Source organism: Galeopterus variegatus, unplaced genomic scaffold (assembly GCF_000696425.1).
Source record: "Galeopterus variegatus unplaced genomic scaffold, G_variegatus-3.0.2 Scaffold77, whole genome shotgun sequence".
NCBI classification, from domain to species: domain Eukaryota; kingdom Metazoa; phylum Chordata; class Mammalia; order Dermoptera; family Cynocephalidae; genus Galeopterus; species Galeopterus variegatus.
Genome location: NW_007726188.1, coordinates 145,909 through 159,718, shown reverse-complemented (window position 1 = coordinate 159,718; position 13,810 = coordinate 145,909). Strand labels below are relative to the sequence as shown.

The 13,810-nt window shown below is 44.4% G+C and overlaps 1 protein-coding gene across 2 annotated transcripts in view; it reads left to right on the top strand.

The window, feature by feature from the left end:
* The window catches only part of ZFHX3 (zinc finger homeobox 3), a 158,743-nt gene that overhangs the window by 33,166 nt on the left and 111,767 nt on the right, over positions 1-13,810 (top strand). The gene's annotated exons all lie outside the window — the stretch shown is intronic.

The following is a 13,810-nucleotide window of genomic DNA, read 5'->3' as shown; positions in this document are numbered from 1 at the left end:
GGTCTGTGCCTTAGGTACTACTTGTGTCGCCAGTCCTTATAGCGGCTCTACCATATATGGACTTAGGGCTCTGTCTGAGGAGGCTGCTATGGACAGAACAGGAAGGAAGATGGGGGGTTCTGCTGTGTCCCCAGCTCTGACAGGTTTCAGCCCTAGACCCTAGACAGGTGCCTTAACATCCTCTAAAATGAAGGTTTTTGCCTCCCCAAGTTTTTAGGCTTGGATATCCTGATAGATGGGAAGGAGTTCTAAAAACTGTATAGCGTGTAGCGATCTAAAGCAAATGTCTTACAATTCGTATTTGGTCACACAAAACAATTTCATAGTGAAAAAACCAGGTGCTGGGAGTGTACTTAGGGGACAGTGCACTCCACAAGGCTATAAGATGTGTTTGGCCACACCCAGATTTATCTGGCACTCATTTTTCCTCCAGTCCCTGTGTCGAAGGGGAAAAGCAGATGGGTCCTTTCTGTGACTCTAAGGCCAGCCTGGATGGTGGCCCTTTCTTCTCTGTGCTGTGGGGTGAGGATAAGTCTTCATCTCATTGCCTCCCACTTGGCATTCATTGACATGATGGGATGAACTTAGGCTGATAGAGAAAGGAATACATGACAGTGGCCAAAGGGAAGGTCATTTGTTGAGGACACATAGGCCTTACGGTCCTATTGGGGTTGCTGGGAGATTATGGGGGCTAAAGCCTGTGAAGCAGAGGGGGCAAGGGGAAGCGCCTGCAGAGGGAAGAATCTGGGTGCAGAGAGAAGCATCAAGATGCAGTGCTCTGGGCGTCACTGCCTGTGACTAAAGTTCTCAGAAAGACAATGAGGAGTGCACGTTCTGGCCATTTCACCCTCGCAGTGTGAAAATGTCATCTGCCATCTATTCAGTGGCAGGGTGTGCATCCAGAGGCGTGGCTGTATTCTGCAGATGCAGGGCCCAGGAGAAGGGAGGGAGACCGCCTCCATAGCTGGCACCCCCCAAATGCTGTTCAGCGGAGCTTGATTTTGGAGCCGGCTGCCAGGGGCTCCCACATGCCTCCTCCATGCCCGACTGGGAGGCAGACCTGCTTTCCTTTTGCATCTGTGCGTGTGGCCATTTCCATTTTTCCCTGGATGGCCTTGCTGGGGATACCGCTGGCTGCCTGGGAGGGTTGCTAGGAAACCGGCAGAGGCCTGTGTCCTCTGCACTCAGGACAAGGCCCCAGCCAGCTTCCCAGGGCCTGGAGCCAGCATGCCACGTGCTGAGAGCCTGGTCAAGTGCACCGACCCCCTTTGCTGTCTGCCTGCTCCTTCCCCTCAAGACCCCTTGACTCCTTTCTGCACATTCAGTGGCCTTGTGCTGTATAGAAGCGTGCGGAGGAAGCCATGGTACACAGCTGTCTCTGTCACACCCTCATGTTAGTACTAAAATGCCTTTCTCAGGGAGTGAGGGCAGCCCCAAATCCAAATGAAAATGAGATTCTCTCTAGTTTCTTTCAAGGGTTTTCCTCTGGTCACCCTGAGCAGACCAAATCCCTTCCCAGTTCTCTGTCCCTCTGTGATACCCACGTGGTCTCCTGGTGTACCTCCGTGTAGCTCCTGTCTCCTGAGCAATGCTTTAGGCCTTCTAAAGAAAAGAAAAGCCCAATGCACTTCTGACCAGGGGTCCAGGAAGGAAGTAACCACAATCACATCTCTATGAAGAACTTGTCCAAGTTCCTAGAAGCTGAGTCTCCTGGAAGCTTCTAGGTGACGTACCCTGTTACCCTCCAGTTCTCCAAGCATGATGTAGGGCATCGTGGGAAAAGGAGAGAGCAGGGTCTGTAATTCAGAAGAGGGCCCTGGAGTTACAAGGTCAAAGGATGCCTGTGTGTTCTGCCAGGATCTTCCCTCTGGGTTTGGTTGAATTTGCTTAAAACCTAAGAAAGTTGTCCTGTTACACTTGGGGAAGTCACTCTACAGATTACACACCTGCAGATGGGCAGATTTTTCCTCTAACAGTTTAATTTAAGTTAATCATAGATCTAATCATAAGAAGTCACCTACTGGTGACTACGTGGATCAGTTTAATTTTTCTGCTGACGTCTACCGTAATGTAAAGTGGGCATATCTTTTGATGAGGCCCTGTGACTTCTGGGCATTGATATGTGTGAAATACTCTTCATCACAGCTCTGTTTATTTCAATTTTTTAAGTTGGTAAACTGTTCGATTGGACTGGTTAAAACATTTACAGCATGGCCTTGGCTGTGCATTACTGCGCAGCTGTTGAAAATGATGGTGCATATATATATTTTTAGTTGGAAAGGTAGCATCAACATAGTATAAAAACATCACGTATATAGATTATTCCATCTATGTAAAATTGTGGTATATTGTATGTACAGATTAGAGATGCCAAGATATTGGTATTGGTCAAAAATGCTCATCTTAGCGATACAATAGAATTTAGTGATTTTTACTTTTTTTTGTTCTTTTTTATATTGCCATTTAAAAACATAACCAGACATCATTTCTTAAAAGCTATTAAAGATATCACTTGGCCCAAGTGTTCCCAAACCTGGCTGTACAACAGAATTGGCAGGTGAACCCTTTAAAGTACGGATTCCGGGGTCCCAGCTGAGAGATTGCTTCTGTGGGCCTGGACTGGGGAAGTACTCAGAATCTGTGTTTTTAACAAGCTCTTGATACACCTACCTCTTGAAGGGCATTTAGGAAATACTGAACCCTATGAAGGAATATCCTATAGAAATACCTCTAAACAGTCATCGAGTTTCTGTGAATGTCTCCACTTTACACAAATGAGTCCAAGGCACCTTTAATTGTTAGAAATCCCATTCTTTTATGTTGGGATACTGCCTGCTTCATTACCTGTAGGAGTAGACACAGCTCTGTCCTGTTCCTCTTCCGTAAGAGATGTCTTCCTTGTGATATGATTATTTTGTAGAATTTAAATGAATGTATTTTATCACTGACTTTTAAAAACTTTGGAATGTGTGATTTTGGGGGATGTCATTACGTAGTTTCCTCCAATGTAATTTCTAACAGCCGCATGGTGTATCATTGCATGAAGGTGCCATATGTTATTTAGCTACCTGTCCCCTCCTCTTATTGGTCCCTTAGTGTGTACCTTCTCCATTTTACTGGATGCACATCTCTGGTGTTTGCTCTTTCTATGAAGTGGTTTTCAAACCCCTTCCCATCCTTGTCACCTGCCTCTAGTATGCTGGTTTGTCCCTTGAATGATGTTGTTTCTCACGGGACGTGGTCTTCTTGGGGAAGCCTCGCTGGTGATGATCACAGCGAGTTACTGATTTTGGTTTATAGACACCAAATCACTAACTTTCTATTCTTTTATCAAACCCTTGGCTGCTGTGGAACTTGTGGTCCACTGAAATGATCAGGATTTTATTGCCTTCGTTTCCATGGAACTGACAATTAAGCCAGGCCTCCCTGTCCCCTGAACCTGAGGCGGGGACTTGACATTTAATGCTGTTTTCCTTCATTCTGTTTATTCCATTGTTTCAGTGAGGTACCTGGCTGCCCTCCCAAATTTATAGTATCTGGAAATATGACAGTAAAGCTGCCATCTGTGTGTGTGTGTGTGTGTGTGTGTACATATTTATTTTTATTTATCATTTTTGAGTTCCAAAGTGTTTCACGTTTATTCTTTTTTTAAAAAGAAGAGAAAAAACTTTTGGAAATGCGGAGAAACACAAAAAAGAAAATCATCCCTAATCTCACTACCCAAAGGTGATTTTCATTTTAAACATCCTGGTTTATGTAATTTTAGCCTTTTTTGTGCAGATGTGATATTATTATTTTGTAGAATTGAAATGACACCGTATTTTGTAACTAGCTTTTTAAAAACTTCACCGTGTGTGGCCTTTTTTCAATGTCATTAGATGTTTTTCTACAACATGATTTTTAATAGCTGCGTAGTGTGCCAGAGCACAAAGGTGCCATCCTGCATTTCTCAGATTTTTTCCAGTTTTTCACTATCATAAATAAAACTTTAATAAACATATGAGTAAACAAATTAAGAGTTCTTTCTACATGAAAAATGTTAAGTATGTATTTTCTCTGAGTTATAGTTCTCTCCCAGTTCACCATTATCTTTTCCTGTTTATGATATGTTTTGAGATTCCAAAGTTTATAATTTTTATATGGTAAAACCCTTCATTTTTGTTTCCCTCCCCTTTAGTAAACTTAGAAATGCCTTTGCCCTGCCAAGATCTGTGTCTTCTGTATTCCCTCTTAGTTCTTTCATTGTTTCATGTTTTGACACCTAACTCCCATAATCCATCGAGAGTTTATTTTGGTATATGTTGTGAGGCCAGGATCCCTCTCTGTTTTCCCTCATTAGTTATCCATCCCAGCCCCGTTTACCAAGCAATTCACCCGTCCTTTCCTGCAGTGCCTATAAATGCCACCATATCACACACTAAATTCTCTCACTTGGGTCTGTTTCTAGACTTTCTCTTGTTTTATTTATTTATTATTTTTTTTTTCCTTTTTGTCTTTTTTTGTGTCCGGCAACGGATCGCAACCCTCAGTGTTGCGCCCACACCAGACCGGACCAGCAACGGGATCGCAACCCTCGGTGCCGCGCCCGCACCTCGCTCAGCCAGTGAGCAGGAACCGGTCTGTATGTGGGATCCGAACCCTCGGCGGGAGCGCTGCCGCACTCCTAAGCGGCGCACTGTAGCAGTGCGCCACCGGGCCGGCCCTCTCTTGTTTTATTAATTTGCCTTGACTTGGGCCCATCCAGAAATGTCTTAGTTATTTTAGTTTTCACTGCCTGGTATTAAAGTATAATAATTCTCATCAGCCATTTTTAAAAAACATTTTTCATTTCTCCTGTTTATTCCTTTGTATGACTTTTAGACTAACTTTGTCGAGTTGATGGACATGACTTCTGTCTCTATTTCAAATTTTATTAGAAGTGCTGGCCAAGAGAGGTCCACTTAGATAATTAGTTTTTACTGAAGAGTTTTCCTCCAGGTTGACTTTGATGCATGATCAGTGTTCTTTGGGCCTGCATTCCGAAATTCAAAGACACCTTACCATACTATGACTAGATCCTCCTATTTCCATATTGTTCACAAGGATATCATGAGAGACAAAATAAAATGTCACTAATCTTTAATAGTCCCCTGATCCGCCAGTTCAGTATTAGTAATAACTGCAGTAGTCACCTTATTTGGGAAAAAAGGGAGATGAAGAGTTAGGGAAAAAAAAGAATTCAGCTTCTTTTTCTGTACTTGGTGAACTTACATTTACTTCTGGTGATTCACTGCTCTCTTTTCTAAGTGCCTGCAAACATCTGCTTAATGCTTTTAGAGTTCTGCCCCATAGAATATTCCAGTTCATAATTTCCAGGTTCTGATGCAACTAAAAGTCAGAAAATGCCCCTCTCTCTTCAATGCTATCTTATTTTTTCCGGGATAAAGCAGAACGTTGAAATGCATGGAAAAGAATACATTGAAATATTGAGCAATTACCTGTAGGGTGGTTAATACTTAGAACAGGCCTTGGAACTGTGCCTGGCACATAGTGAGCACTCAGATATGAACTGCTGTTAATAACAGTCTTCTGCATTTTGTAAAATGGTTATATATGCTTTTAAAATTCACCCTGAGTTTTTGTCTTGAGAGGAGGCATTTCTGTTTCCCTCTTAAAACCTAGCTTGGTGGACGTGTTTGACCAGAGGCTGACCGTGGTGATCCAGGACATCACATTGAGATGAGAGCCAAAAGCCACCACCCCTTGTGTTTCTCATGTGCTGTGATTCCAGGTGTTTACGGAAGATCTGCTCTCTCTGCACACTCACGTGGTGGTGTTTGGAGAATTTGTACAACATGCTTCTTCATTAGTGTCATTTTAAATGCAAAGTTTGGCAGTCGAAACAACTGGAGAACAATGCAAGGCAGGGTTAAGTGGAGGAGAAATAAATGCCAGATATTTGGAGAAGACGTGTGGGGTGGGCGTTCAGGAGGGGCGTTGGTGGCTCCCAGCTCACTTCAGCATCTTTCCTCCGTGGCAGCGGATCGTGGCAAAGATCAGTGTTGGGGGAACACAGCAGTTCTTACCCAAACGTTTCGGGTTCCTTTCTTGTTTTTCTAGAAGCTGCTCATTTCCTTTTTTCTTTTCATTGTCAGAATATCAGATATTTTAACAGTTGGGATTAAACAAGCCCACATCTCGATATTTGCAGGTTATAGGTCTAGGGCATCATGGGCCAAGTTTGTCCCCTTCGTCTGGCTGGCTGCTGGTCACTTTTTTCTGACCTTTGTGCTTTGTTACAGTGTCTGCCGTGATGAATCCCCAGAATAGTAGAAAAACTTAATGTTATTAGTGGAGACGACCCCGGGTTTGTCTCTGTGATAAATGGGCTGAGGAAGCGTTGTGGTCCGTGGATTCGAGCACCTTCCACACCTTTTGATGGAGAGCGCCTTTGCCCAGCTCAGCTGTTCTGGATTCTGTGCCACTCTGTAAAGATGAAGGAGGGCTGTCTTCTGTTGAAAACCCCCTGGAGCATCTCGATTTTGTTGGGCCTGCTTAGCCTAGTGGTGTTGGCACTCAGCATGCCACGGTTCTGCCCTGTATGGACTGTCCTGGGATTTTGGAGATGTATATTGAGAAGCAGTACAACAAACAGGTCTCTGCACAGCTTGGTCTCTAGACCCAGGCAGCCTGAGTTCGAATCCTGCCTCTGTCCCTTCATATCTGTGTTAACAGAAGCAAGTGATTTAACCTCTTTGTGCCATGTTTCCTCAAGTGTAATTTGGAGTGGATTGTTGTCATGCTGGGGCACTACTCTCATCAGGCTGTCGTGAGGGTTAAATGAGCTCATCTGTGTTAAGTGCAGAGGACCCTGCCTGGTGTACAGTGAGGGCTCTGCAGCAGCTGCCATTTTTTTTTTCCTGTTGTTGAGAACCCGAGTATTAAGCAAAGATGACAAACTTTCTGACTTTCTAGATTGACATTTTCATTAGCTACATCTCTTTGCCCTAAGAAAAGCTTATTTCTTTTGAAAGACATTTTTATTTTATTTAACAATGTAACAACCAGAAGGTGGAGCTTCATGCCCCTCACCGTGATTGTGGGCTGGACTTAGGGACACACTCTAATGAATGGAAGGGGACAAATAGTAACTTGTCAGTGGAGAAAGCTGGCAGATACCACCTCAACTAGGTGATCAAGGTTAACATCCCCAGTGGTAAGTCACATGATGTCATGCACCCCTGATGTGCTGTGATGAGAAGATACTCACCCTTGCTGGTATTCTTTCCAGAAATCCATAACCTCAGTCTAATTGGGAGAAGCCATCAGGCAAACCCACCTTGAGGGGTGTTGTACAAATACCTGACCAGCTTTCTTCAAAAGTGTCCAGGTTGTGAAAGACAAGGAAGGACAGAGGAACTGTCACTCCTGCCCCAAACGCAACATGGGATCCTGATTGGGATCCTGGAACAGAAAAAGGACACGAGTAGAAAAACTGATGACATCTGAATAAAGTCTGTGGTTTTGTAACAGTTTCGTACCAGTGCTAGTTTCTTAGTTTTGACAAACGCCCCAGCTATTGAGGTGGAAGATGTTAACTCTGCCAGGGGTCCACGGAGGACCTCTGGGAAGGAACTCTGCTGTCCTTGCAGCTCTTCTGTAAACCTGAAATTATTCCAAACTATAAAGTTTTTTAGAAACACAAAAACCCCACAACATATGTTTATTTTTAAAAATGTTAATCAATTTAGAAGAATAAGAAGGAAAAAGTGGCAGCCCCGTCCTGCCTCCCATCCTTCTCCTCTGATGCCTCAGTCGGTGTTCCTCCCAGACCTCTTTCTAAGTACGCATAAACGTTTTTATTAAACATCTTAAAAAGACTTTTTTACTCCCACTCTGATTATATGCCTTAGAAATTTCAAACCTTTTAATTTTAGTATAATGCTTTTCCAAATAAGTTTCTTTTCGGGCATATTTTGGCTCTCCCGTATGACGTAAAGAGGTGTTTGTTTAGCCATTGCTTAATTTTGTTCTCCACTCCTACTTCTAACCCATCCAGGTCCCATTTATATTGCCTCTGCCCTTGCCAGTCTTTCTAAAGCCTCCCAAATTAGCATCATCTGAGAATTTAATTAACTTGCTGTTTACTAACCCTCTCCTTTCAAGATAATTAATGAGGATGTTAAGTGACACTGGGCCTGACACTGCTCCCAGCGGCACCTGAGCAGGCACCTACCCGAGCAGAGCCTGGTGGGGTTGACACCTTCCCCTTATCCACCGTGCAGCCATGCCAGGTGCAGGTACCAACAGCAAATGTTTGCTTAAAATCAGGCTTTCCTGCCTCGCCTTTTATCCGCTCATTTTCTGCTTTGTTAATTAAAAAGCCTCATTTTACTTAAAATGGAATGCTTATTTTTTGTGTTATTCCCTAGACAGAGTCTGCATTACCGAGCTTGAAATTAAACTAGCTGAGAGAGTCTGCGTTACAGTTCCCGTTGGTCTCTACAAACGTGGCAGTGTAGCGCCTCCTGCCTTTTTTCCCCCACAGCTTTCTACTTAATCCAGGTAACTAGAGGTTATCGTTGATCTGGAATTCAGCGCCGTCACCTAGAACTTTCTGCGGTGGTGGGAATGTTCTCTGTGTGCGCCGTCCAACACGGTGGCCACTAGCCACACGCGGCTGTTCAGCACTTGGAATATGGTTAGTGTGACTGAGGAGCTGAACTTTTAGTTTTATTTACCTGCATTTAAATCTAAATAGTCACATGTGGCTAATGGCTCCTCTATTGGCCAGTCGCTGCGAGTGATCTTCTGTCTGCCTTGGGTTATTGCAGCAGGTCTGAAACCCCCGGCGGTTCCCATAGCTTCCCCAGCAGCTCTCTTCTCTGACAGAGAAGGTAAACTGATTTCGCCAGCACATCCAGCAAGCTGTAATTAAGAAGGTAAGTTTTCCGAAGGAAAAAGATGTTACTTTCTAAATTCAAATGTAAATGACTTGGATTATCCGTGTCACTGAGCGCTTCATTCATGCAGATAATTGAGAATTGACAGTGTCCTTTTCCCTCAATTACTTCCTGATAGTTCCATGTGTTACATTGGGGGAAACATGGAGCTGTTTTTAAATAGCTATGTTAATGTCCTCATTAATTTTACCTTTTTTCTACCAATTAACAAATATTAACTCCTGTGGCAGAATGAAGTTGGCTTCCCTTATGAAGCCACATCGTTCTTAACTCCCTAACTGCCTAAGTCTGGTGGAGCTCGGCTTTTCGCCTTCTGTCTCGCAGTGTGCAACTCCCGCAGAAGCACCGTGGTTTTGGGGGGGGGTCTTTGTACTTGGATATTGACAGTGCAGCATGACATGGTGTGACGAGCACTGAACCAGGACTAGCCAATCTGGGCCTGACTTCTGTGACCCCCAGTTGTGAGCCACATGCTGTTACATATGGCGCAACCCAGGGTTGCAAAGCCAGATGCCCGCAGGGGCCACATGGGTATCATAAGTGGGTGAGGGATGCTGGCCTGGAGAGCCTGCCCTATCTTGTCTAGGTAATTGTGGACGTGAGGGAATGTGGAACCAGTTCAGCTAGATACTCCTTTTTTTTTTGTAAAGAGGCAAAAAACCTTGATTGCATGGGAAGTTAGCAGATTTTAAAATGTTTACCACTAATTAAGATTTTTTTAAAAAACTCCAGGGGTTATACAGCTCATGCCTACAGGCTTCCAGGTTGCTGCCAATTTGCCATCTTTGACTTAACTCTCTCCTCTGTCCATTCAACAGCAAAGAAATGCATCTGTCCCCACTACACCCATTTGTCACAAGGTGGTTGTGAGAATCATTTGAACTATGGAATGGCCAAACCCCTTGAAATCTATACAGGCCTAGATATATGTAAGATTGTGCTATTGAGAAATCGTTTAAAGGTTTTATTTTTTCTAAATCCAGGCTTCCTGACCACTTGTTCCTGATCATCCCTAGCTTTCTGCTTTTAAGAGAAGCTTACGAAGTAAGAAGTTTGGTGTGTAGGAAGATACACAGGGATGAGAGTGACCTAATTTTTCACCTTGTTTTTGCTCTCTAGCTGTTTAAACCTGGATTATTTTTGGCTACTGGAGGGCAAAGAAGGCTACATTTTTGTGTTGTTAGTAATTCTATCAATGGGTTAGTTAAAAGTAGAGTCAATTCCAGGTATTGTTAAGCTCTGAATAAATGTATAACCTTAACCTTTACTCATGCGGTGTTATTTACCCTGGTCAGAGAATGAGATGCAGACCTTGAGAGCCAGTGCCCTGTAACTGAGAGCACACTTACGTGAGAGTTCTTACGTTTGGAAGCATGAGAACAAGGGATGAAGTTTAATTGTTCTGGAATCATTTCATAATTCAGAGTTAAATGGTTCTTCAGTAGGTGTTGACCTTTAGTTCGAACAGCCTATTTTTATAAGAAGTTTGCAAGACTGGCTCTTACTGTGTTTTGAAAGTTGTAAGAAACTTACTTTTGCTTAAGAAGAAAGAGAGACTGTGTGTGTGTGAGAGAGAGAGAGAGAGAGTGAGTTTTCTCCCCTCTCCATTGAGAGCAGGCACATGATATCCTGAATGATTGTGTACGTTTTTCACGAAGTTTTAGATCAGGGATCAGCACATCGCTGCCAGAGGGGGGAGTCCAGCCAGCCCTTTGTTCTGATAAATATACAGTTTTATTGGAAAGCAGCCTCGCCTCTTCTCTGACATATTATCCATAACTGCTTTTGTGCTAATGACGGCAGCGTTGAGGAGTCATGGCCCTCAAAGCCTAACATATTCACTATCTGGATATTTACAGAAAAACTTTGCCAACCCCCTGGACTAAATGATAGAAATGTGTCATCTCAGAGGCTGAATTTTCATGAATTCGGGGAAAACTGTGGACAAAGACATTATTCTATCCAAACTATTCTTAAAAATGCAATTGTTAGTTCAGTGAGCTCTGGTGTATTTCTGTGATCTTCAGAATTTGCTTATTAGGTGTTGAATGCGATGACCCTGGTTTCGTGGTAACTAAACCTGCATCTGCTTCTCGCTAATGTACTGCTAGTCATTTTATTCAGTAGACTGAGTAGCTTTCAACGTTTCTATGGGAAGGACACTGCTCATTAGTGGATGTGTTCAGCCTTCACTTTAGCTAAAATCTGAATGCTTTCTCAGCCTGAAAAAGTGGGTATTATTCTAAATGTTAAGTAATAGAGCTCTCTACAAAGACAAAGTGCTTCTCGGTCATTGCTAGCCATGCCCCATCACCATTCCTCATGATAATGCCATGAAGCAGGTTCTTAGTATTGCCAGCCAGATTTTAGCACTGAAGCGGGCACGCAAGGGTGACTTGCTGAAGGTCACTTAATAACAAAGCCCACTGGCAATCTGTGTCATCTCATGAGTCATGTCGGTGCCCGGGAATGCAGCTGGCACTGGCGGGACTCACACCCAGAGGCAAGCCCGTCCTCCTAACAGTTTCTTCCCTGGCAAACCCTGATGATTTCATTAGTGAGGTAAGTGAACGGGTGATCAAGTAATTAACTCGTCTTTTTGTAGACCTGGGACCCCAGTGAAATCAGATGGCAGGGAAGGCTTTTGACGTCTTCAAGTTTCCTTTTCATCTGATGATCAACTGAGCAACTGTTTTCTTTTAATTCTGCTTTACCGTTTGTGAAGTACGTTCACACTGTTTCACTCGTTCCAGCCTCACAGCCCCTGGTCACAGGGTGGCATTATTCCTCTTTTTACAGTTGAGGACACAGCGCAGTGTCAGAGTCCCATCTCCTCTGCATGGCCCGTAAGTCCTGTTCCCACATTCTCACTGTGGAATGAGCTGGCTCCTGTGTGTCAGGTACAGAGTAGGAGGGCACACAGTCCCTTCCTTCAGGAACCTTCTGGTCTCACTAGGGAATATATCACATATATAAAACTGATAACCAGCACTCAGGGTGGCAGTGTGAAAAGATGTGCTGAGAGATCAAGACTTTGAGTTCAGAGGAGGAAGACTCACTGTGGACAAGGTTAGGGTGGAAGGTGGATGCTTAAAAAGGAGGATAGAATTTGGATGAGCTGGAATGGAAGTACGCCCGGGAGGGAATGGCATGAGCCACACATACGTGCATATGCACACACAAACACAAACAGAGGAGACCATTGAGGGGCAGGGATTCAGTAGAGCTGGCTGGAGACAAGGCTGGTGCAGGGGCAGAGTGAGCGATGAGACCCTATGGTGGAGAACCTTTCTCATGTACGAGGAATGATGACAATAATTTTTGGAGATTAGTGATCTCATTTTTGTGAGAGATTAAAGTGCAAGAAAACAAGAATAAAGAATAACAGGGAATGAATGAATCAAAGCTAGAAGAAAGACCACTCTAAACATATAGGTGCTACCAGAAGCTGGGACTGGCTATTGGTTCCTCTGTCTTATGTTAGCATAGAGTAATCTGGAAAGGTCGCTGAAAGATTTAAGACTTAAGCCTTTAAAATATGTACTAAGAAGAAAAAAAGAAAAACCCACAGATTGTATTAATACTCACAGAGCAAGGTACTGGATTTGAGATTCCAAAAAGACGTTACCCACCGATCGGTGAGATGAGCTATTGGCTGAGTCTTAGTTCTGTAGCCGCAGGAAGAAGTACAGACAGGTGTGTGTCCAGATGTTGCTATGCACCTGTCACATAGGAACTACTGATGTGCATACCATGGGCTGTGGCCCCCTGGTGCCTTACAGCTGGCAGGCTTAGCAATCCTCTCTTTAGTCCCACCTTCCCCCACCCTCCTCTGCTGCTCCCCAGATTTGCTCAAAGACATTTTCCAGTTGCCAGTTCTTTTAGGCGCATTTTTCTGAAACTTGAATTTCACTGGAGAAAATCGCTCATGGTTCTCCAGCAGGTTTTGTGAACCGCCATCTGTCCTGAGTGACAGTGATGGTGCCCCCTGTGTGGCTTCTTCTTGTCTCATCTCTGTTTCTTGGGCTGCTAGGACAGTGAACCTGTTGATATAATAAGAGGATGTTTCAGCCACTGTGCACTGGCTGATGATGGGAAACCTCCCTGTATTTCATCATTTTTTTTTTCCTTTTTGTCTTTTTTCGTGTCCGGCAACGGACCGCAACCCTCAGTGTCGCGCCTGTACCGGACCGGGACCGGCAACGGGATCGCAACCCTCGGTGGTGCGCCCGCCCCTCGCTCAGCCAATGAGCGGGAACCGGTCTGTATGTGGGATCCGAACCCTCAGCGGGAGCGCGCCGCCGCGCTCCCAAGCGGTGCACTGTAGCAGTGCGCCACCAGGCCGGCCCCCCATCATTTAAAAATACGTTAAAAAATATTTCACTGACTGGCCTCCCGATCTCATTCCACTGGGAGCTGGAGAGCAGAACTGTGAGGGCGTCTTGGGACTGTGTTGCTTGGAGGTCCCTGGAGAAGGGTCTATTGTCAATGGGACTGGCCAGCCATTGAGAAGGCTGAGGAGCCCGGAGTCCGTCTAAGCATTCAGCATCTGGACCTGTGTGGGAATGGCTCTGGAGCATGAAAATAGGTGAAGATGAAGGACTTAATCAGACAGCCATTCTATGGGGGTTGTAAGAGATGGGGGTCCAGACAGCAGCAGTTCTCAGCAACAGCCAGACAGGAGGACAGGAAATTCGGGCAGAAGATAAAATTGTACATTTGCAATGTGAGTATGTTAAAGTCCTCCTCATTCTGACTGGCCAGAGCTGGAGAAAGCCCTCTGTTCAAGGAGTGCCCACCGGCCACCTCATTCAGGCATTGAGCACTTTGCACCACACCCTTGGCTTTGGGAGACATTTTACGCTTAG